Raw genomic sequence first — 25,489 nt, forward strand, 5'->3', positions numbered from 1 at the left:
TGTACTGTTGTTCTGGCGATTGGTACCTGTTGCTCTTCAACTCTCAGTAGTCCCACAGCAGAGGGGTCATCTGCAAGACCAGGCAAGGTGCTCAGTTTTCTAATGCCGTCTGTCTCTACAGCAGCTATCCCGAAAGCCCAGCGATATCCTTTTGGGTCTTTGAAGTATCCATTTCTAAGATAGTCTATGCCAAGGATGCATGGGGCCTCTGGGCCAGTCACGATGGGGTGTTTCTGCCACCTGTTCCCAGTTAAACTCACTTCGGCCTCCACTACAGTCAGCTGCTGGGATCCTCCTGTTACCCCAGAAATAGAGTTGGATTCTTCTCCTACATACTTTGATGGCATCAGAGTACACTGGACGCCGGTGTCAACCAAAGCCTTATGTTTTTGTGGGTCAGATGTGCCAGGCCATCGGATCCACACAGTCCAATAGATCCGATTATCCCTCTCCTCTACCTGGCTAGAGGCAGGGCTCCTCTATTCCTGATCCTGGTACACGTTGCTCTCTTCCTGTAAATAGGTTCTTGAGGTTCCTTCAAGAGGATCAGTCATATCATCATTCTGATACTGTCTGGAGTTCTGTACATGAGAGACTGGAGCAGCATTGACTCTAGATGAGCTTCTTGTGTTAGGTGTCCCTCTTTTCAGCTCACGTACCTGGGCTGCTAAGGAGGAGGTGGGTTTTCCATCCCACTTCCTCATGTCTTCTCCATGCTCCTGAAGGAAAAACCAGAGGTTACCTCGTGGAGTGTGTCCTCTCTCCCTGCCTGAGGAACGCCAGCTCCTAATGGCAGAAACTCTTGTTGGTTCTGGAGAGATCTGGCAGTTGTTTTCCTTAAGTTCTTTTTTTTGGTTTCTGATGGTCCTCTTCAATCAAGCTTCGGACTTGCTCCACCAGCCTTGTTTCCACGGAGGAGACATGGGTATGAAATGGGGCAGTGACAGTGTCCTCATAAATTCTTAGTTTATTGGCCAAGACGCCTACCATGTCCACACCTTCCCTCCACTGCAGCATTGCCAGGTAACGGGAATACATCTCTGGTCCAAGCCGTGCGAATCTCAACCACATTTGTGACGTGCACCGGACACAGTCTGGGCTCTTAGGAAATCTCTCATCTTCTGAGAAAATGATCTCCAGCACGGCCAATTCCCTCAGGCATCGGATACCTTGTTCTATTGTGCTCCATTTTCCTTGGTGCACCTGGAGATCTTCTTTACAAAGGTATCTGTCCTTCACACTTGTCAGCAGTCGCCGCCAGAGGCTGAGAGTTTCTTGGGTTCTCCCAATCCCCTGGTCAATGACCACATCCCGGGACAGAGATCCCAGTTGCCTGGCCTCACTTCCATCCAGAATGGTGTCATTGGCTGCAGCATCCCAGATGCGGAGCAGCCAGGTCAAGATGGACTCATTTGTCTGGCGGGTGAATTCCCTCCACAGGTCACGCAGCTCACCCAGGGATAGAGAGCGAGTGATGATTTCTGGCTCTGTCACTTCCGCTGGGTGCGAAGGTCCTGCCACGTCCTCGTCACTCACTATGCGAACTGATTTGCTCTTTGATTTCTTCTTCTGAACGGGGGCACCTGCTACTGGTCTAGGCTGTTCTGGCTCAGTGATGGTTTGTGTGGAGATGCTGATGGTGCATCTGGCTTTTTTCTCCTCTGTGGCAGTCTGCATAGACACGAACACTGTTGCTTTGTGTTTGGTTCTTCTCCTTTTTGTGACATTCTGTGCAGACGTGGACAAAGTTGATTTGTTTGTTTTTTCCTCTTCCTCAAGAATACGCTGCAGTACACCATGTAGTGTTTTGTTTCTAAGCATGTTCGAGGCTGTGCAGAGGAGACAAAGCAGAACTAACAACAATATTATGCTGTCCTTAGCATCCAGCGGGAACTCAACATTTCCAAAAACGACTGTATCAGGCCGGAAAGATTGGAAAAAATCGTCCTTTACCCCTCCCCCCAAGGGCTGGGTGTGATTGTTAAAACCCCGGATGTAGCAACCTAGACTAGGACAAGCAAACAAAGTCGGGTATATATTCTGAATTATGTTCATTGCCTCAGAGGTTATCATGCAGTAGACATAATAGGCCAATAAAGCAATTTTTATACCATATCCTGGTCTACACAGCAGCATTACAGCTGGCAGATAGTTCCCCATGTGTGGAAAAATATAGAGAGCAAGATATAAAACCCATGTAAGCATGTTGAGAATCATGGAGAAAACAAAATTGTAATACTGACTTTTCTCAGTACCCTTCTTGCTCCACGTTGGGCGCCAATAAATGTGTTGGTTTGAAAGTAAAACCAGTGAGAGATGCCAAGTCAGTAATACAATTTAATAGGAGAAAAGAGAAAAAATAAAATACATGCAATAATATAAAAGAAACAACCACCGACACAGTCAGAAATACAACCTGACACCCTGTCAGTCAGGGTGTTGGTAGCAGTCCCGTTAAATGGTGGCTGCAGTCCTCCTGGATGACAGAGGTGGTTCTGTTGAAGCAGTGCTCCTGTAGAAGGTGCAGTTTTCCTCCGAAGATCCAGCGATGATGTGGAAAAGGTCCAACTTTCCTCTGGGATCCAGTGGAAAGGGCTGCCTTCGCGCCCCAAACCCCAGTTTTTTATCTAGGTAGGAAAGGCTTGGCTCCTGCCCCTGGTTGGGACATCTCCCAATGGGATGATGTAATCTTATCAGTCACACAATAGGACTTAATGGCCCATTAACAGAATATATCTTCTGGAGGAAGGATGGGTTGTGAATAGATAACGATGATCATCCCCCGATCTTATCAGATGGCACATCAGCAGAGGATATCTCCCACAGAGATAAGGATCACCACCCCTCCTACATTTTAACAGATTATGATAGAATACACATTTTTGTACTGTATCCCAGGACATCCTCACACAACATCTTCTTACCTTATCTGTCTCTTGCACGACTGCATGTCCCTTACCTCACAGCACAGCCAGCAGACTCCATCCCAAACTGCAGCAGACTCTGGGTCAGCCAGCTTACCCACTCATTTAGAACAACCCAACTCCTTGGGCAGGCACAGATGTTTCCACTCCTCAGTCATCAGTACAGCTGTAATTCATTGGGAGAGATTGCCTTCTGTACTATCCTTTCAATCTGTCTTCCCCCTCTGGGGCTCTGTGCTTTCCTTCCTATGGAAAAGAACTGTCATTCTCCTCCAGGTGCCCATGGCCAAAATTTGGATTCCTGCTCCAAATTTCCTTTCATGCAAGGATTGTTCCCAGGTGAAATCTACCAGGACAGACAGATCTGGCTGCCTTGGCCACCCAGAGGCCACCTCTCATCTGACTTTGAAACACTGGGACTGTGTGGTTTTCTTTCCTATGGGAAAAAAAGCACCTTTCATGTCCAGGCGCCCATAGCCAAAATTGGGAATCCACATCCAGAATTCCCTATATCCAAGGACAGCTTGCAGACAAAAGCTGCCATCGTTGTCAAGTCTGGCTGGCCTTGGCTTCCTAAAGGCTGCCTTTCATTTGCCTTTGAAACACTGGGGCTCTGTGCTTTCCTTCCTAATGAGAACAACTCTTCTTCCAATCCTGGCATCCACAACCAAAATTGAGATTCCACCTTTAAAAATCCCTATGGCCAAGGATAGCTCCCAGATGAAAGGTACCAGGAGAGACAAGTCAGGCTGGCTAGGCCTAAGGGTGGCCACCTCTCATCTTCTTCCAAAACACTTGGGCTTCTCACTTTCCTTTGCTATGGTGAAACCATCCACCTCGACCAGGCAGCCGTGGCTGAAATTGGGATTCCACCTCCAAAACTCTGTACATCCAAGGATTTCTCCCAAGTGAAAGCTGCCAGGACAGACAGGTCTGGCTGCCCTTTGTCTCTTGGGGACTGCCTCATACCTGCTTTTGGAACACTGGGGTTCAATGCTTTTTTTCCAATGGAAAAAAACATCCCTCTTATCAATGCAGAAGTAGCCAAAATTAGGATTCCATCTCTGAAATTCCCTATATCCAAGGATTGCTTTCAGACTAAAGCTGCCAGAACAGAGAGGTCTGCCTGGACTGGGTCTGTGATGGTCGCCATTCATCTGCCCCTTAAACACTGGTGGTCCATACTTTCCTTCCTATGGAAAAGAGCTGTCCTTTTCCTCTAGATGTCCATGTCAATACTGAAATTGGTATTGTACCTCTAAAATTCTGCATATCCAAGTATTACTCCCAGACAAATCTTCAAATACCATCAAGTCTGGCTGTCCTTGGCCTCTGGTGACTGCCCCACATCTGCCCCTGCAACACTGGGGCTCGGTTGTTTCCTTCCTGTGGAGACCATTGTGACACCTTGGGGACTCCGTGGATCCAAGGGGTCATTGTGACACTGTGGGGCCTCATGGCACCAAGGACATCACTGTGGCCCTGCTGGGCCGCATGGTCCAAAGGGGCCGGTGTGAAGCAGCAGGGCTTTGTGGAACCAAGAGGCCATTGTTGCATTCCAGGGCCTGGTGCAGCCCAAGGGCCCTTGTGATCCTGCAGGGCACCGTGGATCCATGGAGACCATTGTGGCATTGCAAGGCCCCATGGAACATGGAGACCATTGTGACAGTGTGGGGCCCATGGAACCAAAGGGCCATTGTGACCCTGCAGGGCCTCATGGAAGCAAGGGGCCATTGTGACACCTCAGGAGCAAGGAGAACATTGTGACATTACAGGGCCTTGTGGAACCAAGGGGACATGGAATGGGTCTGGATGGTTTGGCCTCCTGAGGGCCACAAGGCAGGTCTGGCTGACCCTGGCATGTCGAGGGCTGCCTCTCATCAACCTCTGGAGCACTGGGGCTCTGTGCTTTCCTTCCTAGGGAAATAAACCATCCCTCTTTCCTGCTGCCCAAGGCTGAAATTGTTACTCCACCTAAAATGTTCTCTTTCTGCAAGGTTTCTTCAAGCCAAAATCTGCCAGGACAGACAGCTCTGGCTGGCCTTGGCCTCCTGCAGGCAGTCTCTCATCTACCACCAAACATGGGGCTCTGCGTTTTCCTTCCAGTGGAAAAGAACTTCCCTTCTCACCGAGGTGTCAATGGCCAAAACTGGGATTCTACAGCTAAAATTCCATCTATCCAAGGATTGCACCCAGATAAAAGTAGCCAGGACAGACAGGTGTGGCTGCCTTGTCCTCTGGTGATTTTCTTACTCTATGGGCAGAATGTTCTCATTTGCCAAGACCTTGAAGAGGGCCCAGAGATCTCCCCAGGTGGGGTTTGGAGGCTGCAAGCATATGAGCACTGTATAGGGGCAAAGGAGCTCTGTGCTCAATGCAGTGTAGACTGAGGAGAGCAAAAGAGAGCCCTGGGAGGGGTTGAAGGTCAGTTTCAGAGGCGGTGGATCCTTTTGATATAGCAGAAAACAGCCTGAGAAAGAATGAATGCCAAGGGAAATTGATGAAGGCCAGACTGGATATAAGGAGACAAGAATTTCTCTCCCAGGGCAGGGCTGTGGTGAAACACATCCCCCAGAAGGAGTGTGGGCCAGCCCAAGGCTTTGTGTGTCCAGGCAGAGGCAGGCAGGAGGCAGAGCTGTCAGCAAAGGAAGGGGCCAGCGAGGTGGGGCAGCCAGGGGATGACGACAGCCTGCAGGGACAGAGGCGCAGGGCATGGACACCATAGGACAGCCTGGGCTGCAGAGGGCACAGGGATGGGCAGCAGCTGAAAGGCCCTGACACAGCCAACTCCTGCAGCACTTGGGCCATGCACGCTGGCCCTGGGCCTGAGGCCAGCAGGGGACAAGTGAGCCTTGCTGTGCTGGGGCCTCATTGCCTCCTTGTCCCTGCTCAGCAGCCTGGCAGGGGCCGCCCCATGGTGCTGCCCTTGGCATTGCACATGCCCGGAGCCCAGTGGCCCGGGAAGAGCCCTGAGCAATGAGGGAGGGACAGGATCTGCCTTGCCAGGGGCTGGGGCTCAGGGCTTGGCTCTTGAGTTCGAGCGGCGTGGAATCCGAGACAGAAAACCCCACACTCTGTGATCTATGTGACAAAAGCTTTTATTCAGTTCTGACCTCACTTTATATACCCCTTTCAAAGATCCCCGGCAAGCGTCTGTGATTGGCTCCCAGGTCAGGCTGCCCAGCCCTCTGACCAATAGCTCTCTGCAGCCAGGGCTGGAACTCATTGGATTAAATCCTTGTCTGTCTCTAATCATGTCCTAGCTCTGTTTTTTGGGGGCTGGCTTTTTCAGCCAGATTACTTCTCGAATCAGTCGTCAGATTACCTTTCCAGTACATCCTATACTGTGACAATTCCCTCTTTCTTTCTTATTAATTTGTAAAAAAATTTTGAAACACAAATGTGTAGCTTGTTGTCTGTAATCTTACGTGCAAGGGCCCTTTCGCATGCAAAATCACCTTAACAGCATCTATTTAATTGGAATGGGGTTTTACCTAGCTGAATACATTTGGCTTTTAGGATAGTGATGACTTCCACATACCAGAAGCTGCACGGCTTTTGTTCAGGGGCAGTCAGGTGAATTAAACACTTTTGGTTTCACAGATAACAATTTAACTGTTTAACATAGGAATAGAACCTACCTCTATAACCATAAAACTTGAAACTTTTCTTTTGAAATTATAACTTAATATAACATTCAGTTTCAGAACTGTGCTAAACTCCAACTTGATAAAACAATATTTAAACATTAAAACATTTAGTAAACAAACAACTCTATTATTTCAGTGTCCCATAAATCTGTAAGGTAGGTGCAATTTCTGTCATTTAATTTCTCAACCAATGATACATGAGCTTTTAAGGTGTAATAGATGAACTGAGATTCTCACTCAGGCACTTTGCCTGCTTAACAGGCTGGCTGGGTTTTAACTTGTATCTTTTAGGAAAGTTGCAATATTTACTGCCATGAATCCTTCAAATTTAAATTTTGTTGTTGAATTTTATAAGCTTAGTATTCCAAATTATTGATGTGCTTGATGTATCATTGGAGTTGTGTTGTTTTTATTTAGAAAACTGTCAACATGATTTTCAGCTTGTGTCCTGGTTTAGGGCAAATTTGGGAGGAAACCTGTGAATGAGGTCCCTTGGGAAAAAGGGAAAAAAATTGGAGAGAAGTGGAAAAAAAAGAAAACTGTTTATTCAACAGGCAACACACCTCCCAGCCCAACAATGAACAATATCAAACAGCAAAAACCTCTCGCTGTTCCGAGGAGATGGCAGATTTAGAAGAGCTCTTTCCGTGGCTGCCCGGCTCACTCAGTCTGCTCTCAGTCCCTCCTGTGCTGGGGAATGTCACAGCCCAGGCCAGGCCCAGTGAGCCACAGGTGTGAGTTCCCGGTGCTCCTCTGGGTTTTCAGTCCAAAGTAGGTTCAAACAGTTCCAGGAAAACAGAAAAAAAAGGGAAAAAAACAATCCAGGGGGTTTCTCTGCCTCAGCTAGCCAAAAAAACTAACCAAGAGCAAAGGAGAGCTCTCTCTCTCTCGCTGTCCACCGCAGACAACACAGTCTGTGAGCAGGAATGCGGGGGAGCCCGTGCAGTCTCTGATAACAAACTCTGCACTTCTTCTTCCCCCCCCTGCCCTTTCACTCCTGGAACCAGTCTTAAAGTTGCAGAATTTAATATTCAACACCAACAGAACAGATGATTTGGGGATATAGGCATCATACAGTCACCCCAAGACAGCTTGACATGTTACAGGCTCAATGCTTAATAACTATAGTGTTATAATTCAACATTATACAAGAACCACTTAGTTCTAAATCACCAATACTCCTTAAAAACAAGAAACCATTCAACCCAAAACCACTTCAAATAAAAACACATGTACTTCCTTTATTCCTTACTCCCCTTTCTTTGTTTTATTTATAAAGCAATACACTAGATAACTTGAAACTGTTTCAAGTAAGAACATATGTATTTTCTATCCTTTCTCCCCCTTTTTTATTTTTAGAATTCAAAACAAGAAGCAAAACATACACCTTTAAATTTGAAATATCTGGATTTTATCATTTTCTCTCCTTGTCAGTCAAATTCCAATTTGGCCACAATTGAAAGAGACTGAGAAGGCTTTGATGATACACATTTCCTTTTGCTTAGTTTAAATCCCAACATGGCCAGAGATGAGACTTCAGACTAGGCAAAATCTTTATTATATTTTAAAACAAACCTTTACTAAATTTTAAACATTGTAAACTGAAGTGACAAGAGGTATATACTTTAGAAATATTGCAACTGTGATTTGCCAATGAAACACCTTTTACTAACTGATCCATAGAAATTTGTTTTGTAGAACTTAGAGTCATCAAGATTTTCAATTCTTAAGATAGCTGATTGAGTATGATGCTATTGCAATGTATATGAATAAAGTTAGCAAGCATTCAACTGTGTGTGAATACACACTCTAAAATTTGTAGATTATATTTGCAACTTTGAAAAAATATTCCTTTAGCAACTGTAAGAAAACAGGTTAACAAAGTAAATATCAACTTAGCAAAACTTGCAAGATATACAGGCTTTCCTAAAATCAAGTTGAAAGTGGATGAAGCAGCTGTTGAGCTTTCCTGAAGGTGATCATTGCTGGTTGCATTACCCTGGTTGGTGTAAATAAGTTTTTGAATTTTCATTTTTACTGTTCTGGTTTTCCCACCCACCTCTATTATAGGATGATTTGAGATTACCTGGTCTTCTGGCCTTCTTCTGTAAGGCAGGTCTCTTGGGACAGCTTGCCTTCCGGTGGCTTTGTTGTCTCTGATTGAGGCTTTCTGTTCTCAGCCTCACTGCTGCTGCAATAGAATCAGCTAATCTCTGTATGTTAGTTGATGTTGTCTTAAGGTTAGCACATGCATTAATCATTTCTTCTAAGGATGGATTTTCTTTGGGTATTGCATTTATGAGTTTTTTGCAGTCCTCATTCACATTATCTTGTGCTAATTGTATCAATACTAGATTTTTTGCATCATTATTATCTACTTCCTTTTCTATGGTATCTTGCAATCGCTCTATGAACTGTCTATATGGTTCATTTGGGTTTTGTTTTATGTTTCTATATCCTGGGGTTGGCTCAGACATGTTTGTAACTTTATTTAGGGCTCTCATCCCCAGTTCCTTTGCTTGGTTTAATATCACATAATTTAAGCATGCTTGGGTTTGAGGATTTTCCATGGGGCATACTCCCATGAGCTGAGGGACCCCTGACCCAAAGCATGGACCTTGCTGTGATAATCTCGAGTTTTGCAACTCTTGCTCCTCTGCATATATTCTCCAGGTCGATTCAAATATCATATACTGTAGTGGAGTAGAGAGTAACTTTGCAATTTGCTTTATATCATAGGGTGTTAACTCACTATCAGTTACAAGTTTAAGCATATTTATCACAGCAGGGGATCCTGATGCATGCTTAGTAGCTAACTGGCGTAGCTCCAAAACGATTTGCCAATCGAAAGGTACATGTTGATTAGGTGTTGTTCCATTACTAACCGGGAAAGCCTCAACTGTCCCATCTCCCCATAGCTGGCTGCCTGAATTTACTGGCACAGAAATTAATACAGCAGTTTCAATATCCCCACATTCTATTGCCTTTTGTTTTACCTCTGACCAGAAGATTACTGGGTCCTTGGAGGAGACAACATCTGATTTAAGCATTAACAGGGCTGGAGCTGCTGTTTGGGGGTTGTCTGTAGAGGTGCAGTTCGTGTTCTTTTCCGGGATGTGTTGGCTGTGTCTCTGTGCAGAGACCTCTTTGAGCTGTTCTGTGCTCGGCTCCTGGTGTGGAGAAATTGTGGGTGCTGTATCTCCAGCAGGATCGGGGCTGATTCTCGGTTCTGGAGTTGTTTTTGGGGCTTCGGTGCAGGTATTTGCCCGATCAGATGCACTCCCAGGTTTTTCTTGTGTCACTCCTGGGGTGAGGTCATTGTGGTGCGCTCCGGCTCGGGAGTCGGTGGGGGTTTCCATGGCGACTTGGGGCGGAGCCGGGCCCTCTCCCCGGGGCGGTGCCACGCCCTCTGGAGGCTGGGCTGGGGCCGGGGCCCCGCCCACCAGAGGCTGGACCAAAGCGGGAGGTGCCACCCACCAAGGTGTGGTCGGAACGGGAGGCGTGACCCACCAGGGCGGAGCTTGGGGCAAGAGTACGTCCCACGAGGGAGGCTGTGTTTCCTTTCTCCCTCCCCCGGCCATGTGGCCGCCGCCATTTTGGTATTGTTCCTGGACCACTCTCTTGGCCACGTGGCCACCGCCATTTTGGGATAGTTCTCTGATGTCTCCCACAGCAGTTTGGGGTGTTTCTAGAGACTCTGGGCTGGCAACTGAGAGATTATCAGCCAGCCAAGTCTCTCTGCATGGAGTGAGTACCTTTTCTTCCATGCTTTCACTGGATAAATCCGCTTTTATCTCTTTTATCAGCTTTAAGATAGTTTTCCAAGGCTTTAAAACTCTAATTGCATTTTTATCATTTTTTAAGGCAGCCTTTAGTATTTTTTCCCCAGTTCTAGTCCAATAGTCTATATTTAATGCAGTTTCTTCAGTCGGTTCCACCCCCTTTTCTTTTGTCCCTAGTATTAATTAAAAAAGCAATTCTTTTTCATATTCAATTTCCCACTCCTCCAAAAACTCTGTCCATACCTCTATAACTGGATGCGTGTTTGTAGAAAAGAAGTTCCCTATTGTTTTCTGTGGAGAGTTTTGTAGAGGACTGGCTACGTGAGAAAGGACATGATGAGATTCCACTAGTCAGGAAATAAGGCCTTGGGCAAGAACATTGTGCCTTTGAGCAAGGAGCAAGGCAATCACAGGATGTCAAAATAAGAATTAACTTTTGTCAAAACAAGAACTAGCTGTTGCGGTGGAGCAATCACAGCCATCCGGAGTATGTAGCAATATGTGCAAGGATGACGTTTAGCAAGGCCAGAGCACAGAACCAATGATGAGCTTAGCTTTTGCAATATGTATGAGCTTTATTATCGTGTCTATATAACTGTAGCCTTCTGATCAATAAACTTGAGGCTTGCTGATCATCATCGGATGTGCTTGTCTCCCATTGTCTCCGGCAGTTTTCTTGTAGCTTTTCAGCTGAAGTTTACCTCCCTCTCTAGGATGCTCTAGCTCTGGTCAGCTCCTGTTGCCTCTCTTTTTGGGTTTCTTTCTCGTCTCTCGGACGTATTCCTGACTCTGGCCAATGTTCCCCCAGCCTCTATGGGCAGAACCTGGCTCTCGGCCAGTGTCCCCAGTCTCTGTGGACGGCCTGTCTCCCCCACTCGCAGCAGTATGGCTATGCCAGATCACATTGGGACTCACCAGATGTTGAGTTCGAGCGGCGTGGGATCCGAGACAGAAGACCCCACACTCTGTGATCTATGTGACAAAAGCTTTTATTCAGTTCTGACCTCACTTTATATACCCCTTTCAAAGATCCCCGGCAAGCGTCTGTGATTGGCACTCAGGTCAGGCTGCCCAGCCCTCTGACCATTAGTTCTCTGCAGCCAGGGCTGGAACTCATTGGATTAAATCCTTGTCTGTCTCTAATCCTGTCCTGTCTCTGCTCTTTGGGGGCTGGCTTTTTCAGCCAGATTACTTCTCGAATCAGTCGTCAGATTACCTGTCCAGTATAGGCCAGCCTATACTGTGACACTTGGCCCTTTGCATTCCTGAAACACATCCAGGTTTGCTCAGCATCACAGACACCTTTCCCTTGTTTGTCCCCCTGTCATCACTGCCTCCAGTGTTCTGCTCTAATAGGAACCTGGGGACACAATCTCAGTCGTGTCCCTCAGTGGGACCTATTAAAATTTCAAGAAACTTCAGTGCTTCAATTTAAATTTGAGTTATTAAGAAGACTTTTTGAACACTCTCTCAGGGACTGAGTCTGATGTAAACAGCACCAAATATCTGAGAATTTCATTCAAGTCCTTGTGCTGCTGAGCTGGGCCAGGCTCCTGGCACAGAGGAAGCTCCCATGCTCAACCAAGAAAATCTTCAAAAATACATTTGTGCTGAGGAGCAGCTCCTCTGCCAGCCCAGCAGGGCTGAGGGCACTGCCTGCAGGCACTGAGGGCACAGGAGCCAGGCACAGACAGGCTCAAGGCAATCAGGACTGGGAAGACATTGAGCTGAGGCTGCACTTGGGGAAACATCTTCACAGCCCTGGACATGGTGAGTGTGTGGGTGCAGGGCAATGTCCCCTGTGCTCCTGGAGGGATCTCCTGGAGCCAGCACAGCCCACAGCCTGGGGGATGTGTCAGGAGGACTCTCCCCGTTTCTCTGAGATAGAGGCAGAAGAGGAGGAGGAGGAGGAGGATGTGCTGCAGAGCGGGGCTGCCCTGGGCACCGTCAGAGGGACAGGCCAGGACGGCTCCTGCTGCCAGGGACGGCTGCAGGGGCTGAAGCTGGGGCTGCAGCCAGGGCTGCCCAGGGCTGTCCTGCAGAGCAGCTCCTGCAGCCCTCAGGGCTCTTGGCCAGCCCAGGCCATGTGCCACCTGCCAGGGACAGCTCTCATCCTGCCTGGGAGCTCTCCAAGGACTGTGGGGAGAAGTTGGAGGTGGAAGGAGCCACCCCCATCAGGGCAGATTCCTCCTGCTGTGGAGATGGTGCTGCATGGCCAGGGCTGCTCTCAGCTTTCTCCTCAAGGGAAGGGAAAGGGGCTGTCAGCTGTGTCTGTGCCACTGAGCCTCCTGTCCTGTCCCACTGGGCATCAGCAGATCTACCTCAGATTTCCCTCACAAAGTGCCTCCTCACCCTCCTCTGCCTACAGACAGCAGCAGCAGCTCCTTGTCTTGCAGCATCTCTGTTTGTGTGAGCTGCCCTTAAGGCCCTGCTGCCAGGGAGATGCCCCTGGGCAGTGCCCTGTGCTGGGAGGGCTCTGCAGGGCAGAGCTGAGCCCCCAGGGCTGGGCTGGGCTCTGGGAGCAGTGACAGGGACAAGCCTTGGATACACACAAACAGCTCTCAGTAGGTAGCAGAGAGCCAGACCAACTCTTGGTATCCCTTCCTGTTCAGCTACACAGGGCAAGAGAGAAGAGTTTACAGAGACTGACTTTGAAACTGGACCGTCCAAAAACGCCACTTTATTTTTCCAGCACATTTTAAGTCTGATCACCCTGAATTAGAGGGAGGTTTAATAAGCAAAGGGCAACTGTGTGGGACCAGTAGGTGGGACTGCACTGGGGCACAGGGAGCCCTGTTTTCCCTCTGGGTTCCCCAGTGTTCAGGCTGAGAGCAATGCTGAAGATGAGGCACAAACTCAGCAGCAAAAACATGAGCTCAAAAATAGAACAGTTTAGCAAATGACTGCCCAAAGTAAGAGAAGTAAGTTTGAAAGGATTCCAATGAACATTTTATAGAATTGGCTAAAACAAGTTGGTCCCAGTTTTATCAATACCTTCTTTCAACAGTCCCTGATGCCTAGAGTGCAGAAATGTCCAACAGCAGCTCCATCAGCCACTTCCTCCTGCTGGCATTGGCAGACACGTGGCAGCTGCAGCTCCTGCACTTCTGCCTCTTCCTGGCCATCTCCCTGGCTGCCCTCCTGGCCAACGGCCTCATCATCAGCGCCGTAGCCTGCGGCCACCACCTGCACACCCCCATGTTCTTCTTCCTGCTCAACCTGGCCCTCACTGACCTGGGCTCCATCTGCACCACTGTCCCCAAAGCCATGCACAATTCCCTCTGGGACACCAGACACATCTCCTATGCAGGATGTGCTTTACAAGTGTTTTTCTTTATGTTCTTCATGTCAGTTTTCCCTCCTGACCATCATGTGCTACGACCGCTACGTGTCCATCTGCAAACCCCTGCACTACAGGACCCTCCTGGGCAGCAGAGCTTGTGCCCACATGGCAGCAGCTGCCTGGGCCAGTGCCTTTCTCCATTCACTGCTGCACACAGCCAATACATTTTCCCTGCCCCTGTGCCAAGGCAATGCCCTGGGTCAGTTCTTCTGTGAAATCCCTGAGATCCTCAAACTCTGCTGCTCCAAATCCTATCTCAGGGAACTTGGGCTTCTTGCTGTTAGTGTCTGTTTAGCTTCTGGATGCTTTGTGTTCATTGTTTTCTCCTATGTGCAGATCTTCAGGGCTGTGCTGAGGATCCCCTCTGAGCAGGGACGGCACAAAGCCTTTTCCACCTGCCTCCCTCACCTGGCCATGGTCTCTCTGTTTTTCAGCACTGCTTCATTTGCCTACGTGAAGCTCCCCTCAATCTCCTCCCCATCCCTGGACCTGGCACTGTCAGTTCTGTACTCAGTGGTGCCTCCAGCCCTGAACCTCTTCATCTACAGCCTGAGGAATCAGGAATTCAAGGCTGCAGTGTGGACACTGATGACTGGATGCTTTCAGGAGCATTGAACTGTTGGCAAATTTATGCAAATCACTTCTAATAAAAGTAATTTTTGATACTTCTTGTTGATTTGCTGGTGTGGTTTTTTTCCCTTTGTTTTACTTGTGAAATATTGTCCACAAATAAACGTCATTGTGCCATTTCCCATTTTGGTTCTCTCCATATTCCCTGTAGCCACAGACTGTTAATGAGGAGCTGTGGCCTCGGTGGCTTTAATGAATTAAGGATCTCCCAGCAAAATTTTCTCCAGAGATGCCCCTTCTGTTCCCTTCTCTGGAGCTGCAGCAGCAATGTCTGTGTGCAGAGCTGGGGGCAGATCAGTGCTGGCACAGCAGCTGTGCCCAGCAGCAGCAGCACTTGGTGCTGCCAGTGCTGCTCCCGTGCCACTGCCCCGCTGCCCTCCTGGCCCTCGTGTTGCTGCAGGGCCTGAGTGCTCTGGGGGCTGGGCACAGCCCTGGGGGTGGCAGTGCCAGGGCTGCAGCAGGGACAGGCCATGGGCACTGCTGGGGCAGAGCTGGCGTCTCAGGGCAGGGCCTGGGGGCTCCAGGCTCCTTGGCCAGGCTCTCTCCACAACACTTGGCCAGCCCAATGCTGAGCAGAGAAAAGCCCCGGGAGCAGCCCCAGGCTGGCCGTGGGCAGGCTGGGGGCAAACAGCATGGCTGGTGCTCTGCAAGCTCCCTGCAAGGGGGAGACCCTGGCAAGGAGCAGCAGAGCAGGGGCTGATCCATCCCCAGTGCACTGGACACCCCAGAGCAGTGTCCCAGAGCGTCCTCATGCACCTGTGTGGTGGGTTGACTTAGGAAGAGGAGACTCAGGGGAGATTCTTCCTAAGGGAGTTTCCTCTCTGGGGGTTGGGATACCTGCAACAGCCAATTAGAGAAAGTTAGTTCGCTCCGGGAACACACATTTTGAAGGAGGTAATCCAGAACTGAGTCTCTTTGTCTTTCCGGTGGCTGAGCAGGTAACACCAACCCGAGCTTCCCCCTTCCCCCATGCGGGGGGGAGGCTCGGGAGGCCGCTTGGGCCCCGTTTGCCAACGAGGGGGACCCGGTGGCCGGGGGGAGAAAATGTTTTGTGATAAGACCTTCACAGCTTCCTCCTCCACAGGCCTGTGGCTCTGGCGTGGGGGGGAGGCCGACTCTTGCTGCTGCCGGATGGGCCGGGCCTGCCCGGGTGGCCATGAGCAGTGTGGGGCTGCAGCCCAGCCCCAGAAAGGCTGATTGACACCTCAGCTGCCCCCCCAGCACGGCCTGAGCCTGGCCCAACTTTTGTAGTTGTGTTAAGCTTTAACTCTTTAGTGTTCAGATAAGATTTGCAAAGCCTCCAGCCTTTCCTTTGAATATGAAAGGGAATAAAAAGATTTCTGAAGTCAGTTATGTAAGAGCTAAGTTTTTGAGATGGAAGGAGAATGAGAAGATGCTGAAATGTCTGAAAATCTTTTTGTGAAATTGTAGGGATGAACTGATGTACTGAATATTCCTATAAACCATGGAAAGAGACATGGGGGGATGGAAATGTTCCATTTAATAGATGATTTGACCAAAGAGCACCTGTGTTGAGAATTTCTGCCCTGAGAAAAGAAGGGGCTTTTGGTTTTCTGAAGATAAAGCCTGAGCAGAGAGAAAGGAGACAGAGAGAATCTTTGCTGTCGAACATTTCATTCTTAAAAGTAATACCCCATGAGACAAACATGGCCCACATCTACAGCTTTGGGACGGCTGTAGAGTTGGGAGGAGCGTCACGGTTGCAGGTTCCCGGGCGGATGCAAATCATGAAAGATAAAACCACAAGAGAACTGTCTTTTTCCTTCTTGTGGGAAAAATCCCTACAACTTCAATAAAAAGAGGCTTCTCTCTCCAGATGTGAACTGAGAGAGACTAAATTGGGCACTGACCGAAGTATTTGTTATATGTTTGTTTTGTTATGAAGATTGGGAGAGGGAGGGAAGGAGTGATCTAAAAAATCTTATTCTGAATTTTTTTTTTCCTCTCTTTTTGTTTGTGTAGTTAATAAATTTTCTTTTATACTCTCTCAAGTTTTAGGCCTGCCTTGCTCTTTTGCTCCTGGTTCTGTCTCACAACAAGAAAAATAAGTTTATTCAAATTGGCAACTCAAACTCAAGACATTAATTTGGTGCGTTGGCCGGGAAAGTCAAAATTAAACCAAGACAACCTGCCAACAACATCCCCCCTCTGCAGCCCTGGCCTCTCCCCCAGCTCACACAGGAGCCGCATCCTTGCAGGCACACACACGGCAGCACTGGCTCAGGATCCCCTGTTTGCATTGCACACAGCAGGGTCTGCACCCCCATGGGGCTGCTGTGGGGACATGGAGCTGAGTGAGCACAAATGCCATCAGCCCCTGGGGCCAGCAAGGGCTGGGGGATGGCAGGGAAACCACTCAGATTTGTCGTGGCCTCTGGAGTCAGCCAGAAAGTTTGTTCCCATGAGCTGTGAGTTTCCTGTCCCACTGCAGACGTTGTTGCTCAGAGCCAGGGCTGCCTGGCAGCCACCCCCAAACTGCCCTGAGTGTGGACACTCACATTTAGAGAGCTAAAGAATTACAGCTTGGCAATTCTTTTCAGGCCTGGATTTCTCCTGTCTCTCAGGTCCATTCCCAGGCTGACAAGCTGACTACAGCTTCAGTTAGGGACGCAGTCTCCCAGAGTGATAACTTGGTGAAAAACAGAAGGGAATTAATAAATAAAGATTAACACCTGGTGTCTTTCCCATGGGACATCCGGACATGCTGTCCCAGGGATATTTTTCCCAATTGTCCAATGAACTACTGTCCTGTCCTAACTGCACGTAACACACTTTAAATACAGGATGTCCGTACAATAAAGTTGGCCTTTTTTCCCCAAAAGAGGTCCGTGTGTGTTGCTGTCTTTTCTCTCTCTTTGCAGCGCAGTAACCACACCTGAGCATTTCCTTTGATTCACTTTTGCTTTCTTTATTCTTTCCTGCTCCAGATTTCTTCCTCTCCCACCCCTATCCCCTTCCCCTGCATACAGCCCATCTCTGTTTGCCCTTTCCTCTCTGACCCCACTCCCCATTTCAGTTCCTGAGCTGGCACCATGGGAACATCTCTTGGGGAGCAGGATCATCCTACAAGTGCTGCAGGAATTGTCTCCAGGGTCCTGCAGTGTCAGGTGCTGCTCCCTTGCCAGAGGCACCACAGGCCAGGGGGGCACATCTGGGCTGCTGTGTCTGGGTGTGGGGCTTCCTGTTGTGGGCAATGAGGAGGGGCTGGAGAGGCTCTGCAGGACTGACAGGATGGGCTTTGGGGCTGGGGTGGAGAAGCTGAGGGACCTGAGCTGCTGGACCTTGTGAAGAGGAGGCCCAGGGCTCATCCTGCATCTGCTCCAAGGGTGGTTTCAGAGAATCACAGAATCAGCAAGGTTGGAAAAGACCTTGGAGATCATCAAGCCCAGCCTGTGCCCTGACACCACTTTGTCTCTCTGAGCCTCCTCTTTTCCAGGATAAACAACCCCAGCTCCCTCAACCACTCCTCACAGGACCTGTTTTCCAGACCCCTTGTTGCCCTTCTCTGGACACGCTCCAGCCCCTCCATGTCCTTCCTAAATTGGGTCCCCAGAACTGGACACAGCACTCGAGGTGCTGCCCATCCAGGGCTGAGCACAGAGGAAGAATCACTGCCCTGGTTCTGCTGGACACACCATTCCAGATCCAGGCCAGGAGCCACTGGCCTTCTTGGCCACCTGGGCACACTGCTGGCTCATGTCCAGCCTGCTGTCCATCAGTGCCCCCAGGTCCCTTTCTGCCTGGCTGCTGTCCAGCCACTCTGTCCCCAGCCTGGAGCACTGCTGGGCTTGTTGTGGTCGAAGTGCAGGACCCAGCACTTGGTCTTGTTAAACCTCACCTTGCTGGATTTGGGCCCTGGATCCAGCCTGTCCAGGCCCCTCTGCAGAGCCCTCCTGCCCTCCAGCACATCCACACTCACACCCAGCTTGGTGCCATCTGCACATTTGCTGATGCTGCACTCAATGCCCTCATCCAGATCATCAATGCAGATATTGAAATCCACGCTGGCTGCCTCTGATCCCTCAGCCAGCCTGGAGGTGCCCTGTGATGGCACTCAAGGTGATCTGTTCCATCACCTCACCAGGCACCCAGGTCAGGCTGACAGGCCTGCAGTTCCCCACATCCTCCTTCCAGCCCTTCTTGGGGATGGGCTCACATTGGCACCTCCAGTCCTCTGGCACCTCCCTGCTGAGCCAGCACTGATGAGAAATGATGGAGAGCAGCTTGGGGAGCTCATCCAGCAGCTCCCTCATCCCCCTGGGATGGGTCCCATCTGCTCCCACAGACACCTGTGAGCATCTGAGTGGCTCAGCAGGTCCCCAGCTGCTTCCTCCAGGATTACAGGGGGTCTCTTCTGCTCCCTGTCCCCATCTGTCACCAAAGGATTACACTTGTAAGGACAAGCTGTCTTCTTGTTGAAGACTGAGGGAAAGAAGGGCTTGAGTATCTCAGCCTTTTCCTCATCTCTGGTAACCATATCCTCCCAAGTAGAAGTTGAGGTTTTCCTTGTATCTGCTTTTGCCATTCATGTATTTATAAAAGCATCTTTCTTGTCCTTCACAGAAGTGGCCAGGTTAGGTCCTAATTAATCTTTCACCTCTCTGATTTTCTTCCTGCATGACCTAGCGACATACTTGAACACTTCCTCAGTTTCCTGGCCCTCTGTCCAAAGTTGATGTAGCCCCATTTTTCCCCTGAGTTCCTGCAAAAGCTCCATGTGCAACCAGGCCAGTTATTGTCCTTGCTGGCTTCTTTTTGGCACATAGGGTCAGTCTGCTCCTTTGTCTTCAAGAAATTTTCTTGAAGTATGTCCATCCTTTCTGGATTATTTTGTTTTAAAGGGATTCTTCACTTAGAAATTCAGGACCTGGTTTAGAATTTCCCATATCTACATCCTGAATAGGCCCAAGTCTGCAATGGGTTCTCAGGGAACCAGGGCCCCATTGTGCCAAAGCATGGCCTGATGGAAACCCGGTGCCTCTGGGACATCTCCATCCTCGGAGGAAGCAAGTGTCCATTGTGACACAGCACAGCCTCGTGAATCACAGGAGAGCACAGTGACACCATGGGATCCTGGGGAGCCAAGTGTCCATTGTAAACACAGCGGGGCCTCATGGAAGCCAGGAGATCATTGTTAGGACACACTGTCAAAATTGGACCTTGCTTCTGTGAGATTTCATTGCCCCACAATGTTCTCCTGGGTTCCAGGAGGCCTCGCTGTGTCTCAATGGCCCCTTGCTTCCACGAGCCATGGCAGGGTCCCCCTTGCCCCTGGGTTCCATCAGGCTGTGCTGTGTTGACAACTGACACTTGCTGCCATGAGATTCCATTGTGTCACAATGGTGCCCATGTTTCCATGAGGCTGTGCTGTGTCACAATGGGCACTGGATTCCACAAGAGCTGGCAATGTCCCAATGGCAAAAGGGTTCCATGAGGCCATGCCATGTCACAACTGCCTGTGGCTTCCATGAGATTCCTTTGTGACACAGAGATCTCCTAGACCCCATGAGGCCTTTGTCTGCCACAGTGGTGTCTTGTTTCTAGAATGCCTGGCAATATTTCTGTGGCCCTTGAGCTCCATGTGGCCTCTGTCTGTCAGAATTGACCGCCCTTTGCTTGGCCCCGCCCCTTTCCCCTCACAGTTCCCGCCCTTTCCTTGACCCCGCCCCTTTCCCCTCACAGTTCCCGCCCTTTCCTTGGCCCCGCCCCTTTCCCCTCACAGTTCCCGCCCTTTCCTTGACCCCGCCCCTTCCCCTCACAGTTCCCGCCCTTTCCTTGACCCCGCCCCTTTCCCCTCACAGTTCCCGCCCTTTCCTTGACCCCGCCCCTTTCCCCTCACAGTTCCCGCCCTTTCCTTGCCCCATCCCCTCCCAGTTCGGGTCTCGGAACGGGAGAGGAGGAGGAGGGAGGGAGGAAGAGGCGGAGCGGCAGCAGGAGCAGAGAAGGAGCGAATCAAGCGCGCGACCCCGGAGCTCCCTGAACTCGCAGCCCCCCGGGACCATCGCCCCCCATCCCGCAGGTGCCCGGGGAGGGGGAGCTCGCCCCGAATATCCCGGGGTTGTCCCTGGGTTTGGTGTTATTTCTGGGGGGGGATGTTTGGATTTTGCAGGGCTGTAGAGGCGCAGATGGCCCTCGGGGGGACATCGGGGGGTCCCCGGGAGGTGTTTTTGGGGGTCCCGGTGGGTGCCGGCAGAGCCCCGGCGGGGCCCGGGGGGATGCGGGTCCCCCCGCGGTGGGGGTTGGGCTTCCCGGGCCGGGCCCTGCGAGCTGTGCCGGGGCCAGGTGGGGAGCGCGCGGGAGCGGCGGGATCGGCGGGGGGACACCGGTTTGGGGGAGCCCCGGGAGAGCCGCGGCTTCCCTGAGCGGGAGCCCAGAGACAGGAGAGCCCCAGAAGGGCAAAGCGGGGAGCCCGAGAGGGGGGGACCCCTGGGATTGCCGGGACCCCGGCGGGGGGTGCTGGGGCTGGAGGGGCGGCATGGCCGGGAAAGGGGTTCGGGGGTGCGGGAGCCGGGAGTGGCTGCTCCCAGTGTGAGCCCAGTCGCTCCCACTATGAGCCCAGTTGCTCCCAGTGTGAGCCCAGTTGCTCCCCCCGTGTGGTTCCAGTTTCCTCGGAAGTCCCAGTATGAGCCCAGTCACTCCCAGTCATTTCCTATTATGATGCAATTGCCCCCAGTTCGGTCCCAATTGCTCCCATTTTGCTCCAGTGTGTTCCCAGTTCTCCCAGTTTCCCCTAGCACAGTCCCAGTCACTCCCAGTACAATCCCAGTATGAGTCCATTATGATGCCAGTCTCTGCCACCAGGGTCCCAGTCACTCACACTTCCCCCAGTTGCCCCAGCACGGTCCCAGTTTTTCCCCCAGGACATTCCCAGTCGCTCCCACTTAGGTCCCAGTCACCACCCCTATATTTCAGACTCTCCCAGTATATCCCAGTTGCCCTGAACAATCTTGTAGTCCTTCCCAGGCACTCCCAGTTCCCTCAGCATGGATCACTTGCCCCCAGTTTGATTCCCAGTTGCTCCCAGTGTGTGTGCAGTGTGCTCCCAGCATGGGCCCAGTAGCTCCCAGTAACCGCCAGTCAGGGTCCAGTCACACCCACTCTAATCCCAGTATGACTGTACACACTCCCAGTATGATCCCAGTATGATCCCCATCACTTGCAGTCTAATTCCAGTTACTCCCAGTCTGATGCCAGTGGTCCCCACTGTGGTCCCAGTTGCTCCCTGTCAATGCCAGCATGACCCCAGTAGCCTCCAGTATAATCCCTGTGCCTGCCTGTCTCTCCCAGTATATCCCAGTCACCCCCAGCATGGTGCCAGTCACTCTCACTTCTTCCCAGCTGCTTTCAGCAGGATTCCAGTTGTTCACAGCCACTGCCAGTCCATCCCAGTATGATTCCAGTCACCCTTGAAGTGATCCCAGTCTCAGCCAGCATGTACCCAGGTGCTGTCACTGTGATCCCAGTATGATCCCAGTTGCTGCCAGAACAGTTCCAGTTGCTCCCAGTTCTTACCAGGATGATCTCTAGAATAGCCCCAGTCTCTCTCAGCAATGTCTCACTTTCTGCCAGTGTCCCCCAGTGTGGTTCCAGTCTCCCCAGTATGGCACCAGCTGCCCCCAGCTTTGTCCCAGCTGTACCCAGTGTGATTCCAGTTCCCCCAGTACGGTTACAGACACTCTCATTATATCCCAGTTGCCCCAGTAAGGTTCCAGTTAGCTCAGAAGGATTCCAGTCTTTCCCAGTTACTGACAATTGTATCCAGCCTGATCCCAGTTTCTCTCAGTTGTCCATGCTCCCTGTCACTCCCAGTCTGGGCCCAATTGCACTCAGTCACTCCCAGTATGGTTCCAGTCTCTCCCAGTACAATCTGCTGTACCCAGTCCCCCCCCAATATGGTTCCAGTTATCTCCAGTATGACCACAGTCACTCGCAGATCCTCCCAGTATTATTCCAGTCATGCCCAGAGTGACTCTCTGTCACTCCCATTGTGGGCCCAGTTGCTCTCAGTTACTCCCAATATGGTTCCAGTTGTGGCCAGCACTTTTCCTGTCACTCCCAGTCTGCTTGCAGTATGATCCCAGTCATTCTCGGATATTCCCAGTACTATTCCAGTCACTCCCTGTATGATTCCAGCTAGTTCCAGTTACTCTCATTTCCCCTCACTGTGGTTTCAGTCTTTCCCAGTGTATCCCAGTTGCCACCAGCACGTTCCCAATCACTCCCAGTTGTCCTCAGCTGCTTCCAGACTGATCCCAGTTGCTCACAGCCTCTCCCAGTCACCCTCAGTGCAGTCCCAGTGTCTGCCATTATGATCCAGTAAGATGCCAGTCTCCCGCAGCATGGTTCCAGTTGCTCCCAGTTCCAGTGCGATCCTAGGTGCCCCTAGCATAGTCCCAGTCACTCGATAGATGATCCCAGTCCCTCCTAGCATGATCCCAGTCATGCTCAGTTGCCCCCAGTATAGAGTAGTAGCTCCCACTGACTCCCCAGTATCCCTCAGTGTGTTACAAGTTCTCCCAGCATGGTCCTGGTTTTTCCCATTGTGGTTCCAGTCACTCCAGTAAGGTCACAGACACTCCCAGTATATCCCAGTTGCTCTCAGCATGCTCGTAGTCATTCCCAGTGGCTCCCAGTGTCCCCAGTAAGGTTCCCCCCGGCCCCAGCGGGTGGGAGCAGCCGAGAGCCCCGCGCTGCCCATCCCGACCTGTCCCGGCTCCATCCCCGCTCCTCCCGCGGGCTGCGAGGGCTTCGGGAACGGCCCCGAGGGTGTCGGTGCTCCTGGGGGAGGAGGAGGAGGGATGGAAGAGGAGGGATGAAGGAGGAGAGCGAGAAGGGATGGAAGCAGGGGAAGGAGGGAGAGTTAGGGAGGAGGAGGAGGAGGGATGGAAGAGGAAAAACAAAGGAGGATCAAGAAAAGGAGGAGGAGGAAGGAGGTCGAGCGCTCCCTGAATTCATAGGTCCCCCATCCATGGGACCATCGCCCCCACAGGTGACCAGGGAGGGGGAGCTCGGCCCAGATATCCCAGGGGGTCCCTGGGTTGGGTTTATTTTGAAGGGATGTTTGGAGAATGCAGAACTGCAAAGCTGAGCAGAAAATGCCCCTTGAGGGGACACTGGTGGGTCCCCAGGAGGTGTTTTTGGGGTGTGCTGGTGGCTGTGGCAGCAGAGCCCTGGTAGAGAGCAGGGGGATGAGGGGTCTCCCCTGCAGTGGGGGTTGTGTCTGCCCTAGTTGGGCACCGTCACCTCCAGCCCAGAGCCAGGGGCTGCGGGACCCCAAGGGAGAGCCAGAGGGGGGAACCTGGGGACCCCCAGAGTGGGGAGAGTGGAGAGGGGCAATACCAGGACATCAGGGAACCCCGGGAGTCTGGAGGAGCAGAGCCCTGTGTCCCCCAGGCCCCCAAAGTGGGGAGCCCAGAGAGGTGGGAGCGCCGGGATTTTGGCACCCTCAACAGCCTGGAGAGGGGCAGGGGGGACTCCCTGGACCCCCTGCACCCCAAAGCAGAGAATAAGGGGAGAAGGGACCCCTAAACACTCAGCATCCCTAAATGGGGAGGTGGAAGAGGGGGGAGCTTTTTGGATTCCTGGGACTCCCAGCAGCCTGGGGAGGGCGGGGACCGAGTAGATGGGGGACCCCCAATACAAGCGTGACCCCCAGCAGCTGGGACTGGGGGGAACCCCCAAACACCAAATGGGAGGGACCATTCCCAGGAACCCCTGGGAGGCATTTTCAGGGCTGAATGTTGGTGTTTGGGAGGTTTTATGGACCCCAGATGCTCGGGGACTTGTAGAGATGGAGTTGGGCAGGAGGAACCCGCAACACAACGCACACATCCCTTGTTTTTCCCCAAACCAGGATTTCCCATTCCCAACCCTTGGCCCGATGGAGAAGGAGGAGGCTGCGAGGAAGATGAAGATGTCCCAGGAGCCGCAGGCAGGTGAAGAGGAAGTCAGTGCCCCTTTCCCCCTCTGTCCTGCTCCATCTCCCAGCCCAGCACGGCCCCCGGCTGCAGGACAACCCCGCTGCTGACACCGTCCTGCGGGGACGCGCTGGGGGGATCTCCTTCCCCTTCCCTCTGGCACGGAGGCAAATCCCATCCTCTGCTTGTCCTTCACACGGATGAGAGGCCCTTCCGCTGTCCGAACTGCGGGAAGGGATTCAGGCACAACGCCACTCTTGTCACGCACCAGCGCTTGCACACCGGGGAAAAGCCTCACGAGTGTGAGGAGTGTGGGAAGAGCTTCAGCCAGAGCTCCACCCTGATCCGCCACCAGAGGACCCACACTGGGGAGAGGCCCTACAAGTGTGAGGAGTGTGGGAAGAGCTTCAGGCAGCGTTCCCATCTAATCTGCCACCAAAAGATCCACACTGGGGAGAGGCCCTACGAGTGTTCCAAGTGTGGGAAGAGGCTTACCACCAGCTCCCATCTGCTCTGGCACTTCCAGACACACAGGGAGGAGAGGCCTTTCCAGTGCTCTGATTGCGGGAAGGGCTTCAGGCGAAACTCCCACCTCAGCAGGCACCGGCGCATCCACACTGGGGAGAGGCTCCACGAGTGTGAGGAGAGTGGGAAGATCTTCATTGTGTGTGACAAATTAAGCTGCCACCAAAAAATCCATACTGGTAAAAAGGCCATAAAGTTTTGGGGATTCAGGCAGCGTTCCAACCTGATCTGCCACTGAAAGATCCACACCAGGGAGAGCCCCTTTGAGTATCCTGAGTGTGGGACGAACTTCTCTCAGAGCTCAGCTTTGAACAGACACCAACAGAGGCAGCATTAATGCAATCCCTGTAAATACCCCTAGTGCAAGAAAATCTTGTGTGCTGCTCCAACTCCATCCCCCACTGCAGAACTCATGTTGAGCTGACTCCTGGTGACACACATTCCCTGGGATCCATCTGGGGAAGACACCTGGCTGGTTATCCTTTTGTTTTGGCCTTAGTTTTTCTCTCTTCTCCATTTCTTTCCACACCAAAAGCCAAGAGGATTTAGGTCACCTAAAAACCTCTCAAATCCCTTTGAAAGTACCTCAATTTTAATCCAAAATGGCTCAATCCAACTGCAAAGTGGATCCTCAAAACAAATCAGTCCCCCAGGAACCTTACTGGATTCCACAGCCGGCAGGGTGAGAAGGGGTTGG

At 51.3% G+C, this 25,489-nt stretch overlaps 1 protein-coding gene and 1 pseudogene across 1 annotated transcript in view; one reads left to right on the forward strand and one right to left on the reverse strand.

The window, feature by feature from the left end:
* The window catches only part of LOC148219416 (uncharacterized), a 106,525-nt gene that overhangs the window by 16,475 nt on the left and 64,561 nt on the right, over positions 1 to 25,489 (reverse strand). The window lies entirely within an intron of this gene.
* Positions 13,387 to 14,314, forward strand: LOC148219418 (olfactory receptor 14J1-like; annotated as a pseudogene).

This window comes from Sturnus vulgaris, unplaced genomic scaffold (assembly GCF_052056855.1).
Source record: "Sturnus vulgaris isolate bStuVul1 unplaced genomic scaffold, bStuVul1.hap1 Scaffold_141, whole genome shotgun sequence".
Classification (NCBI taxonomy): Eukaryota; Metazoa; Chordata; class Aves; order Passeriformes; family Sturnidae; genus Sturnus; species Sturnus vulgaris.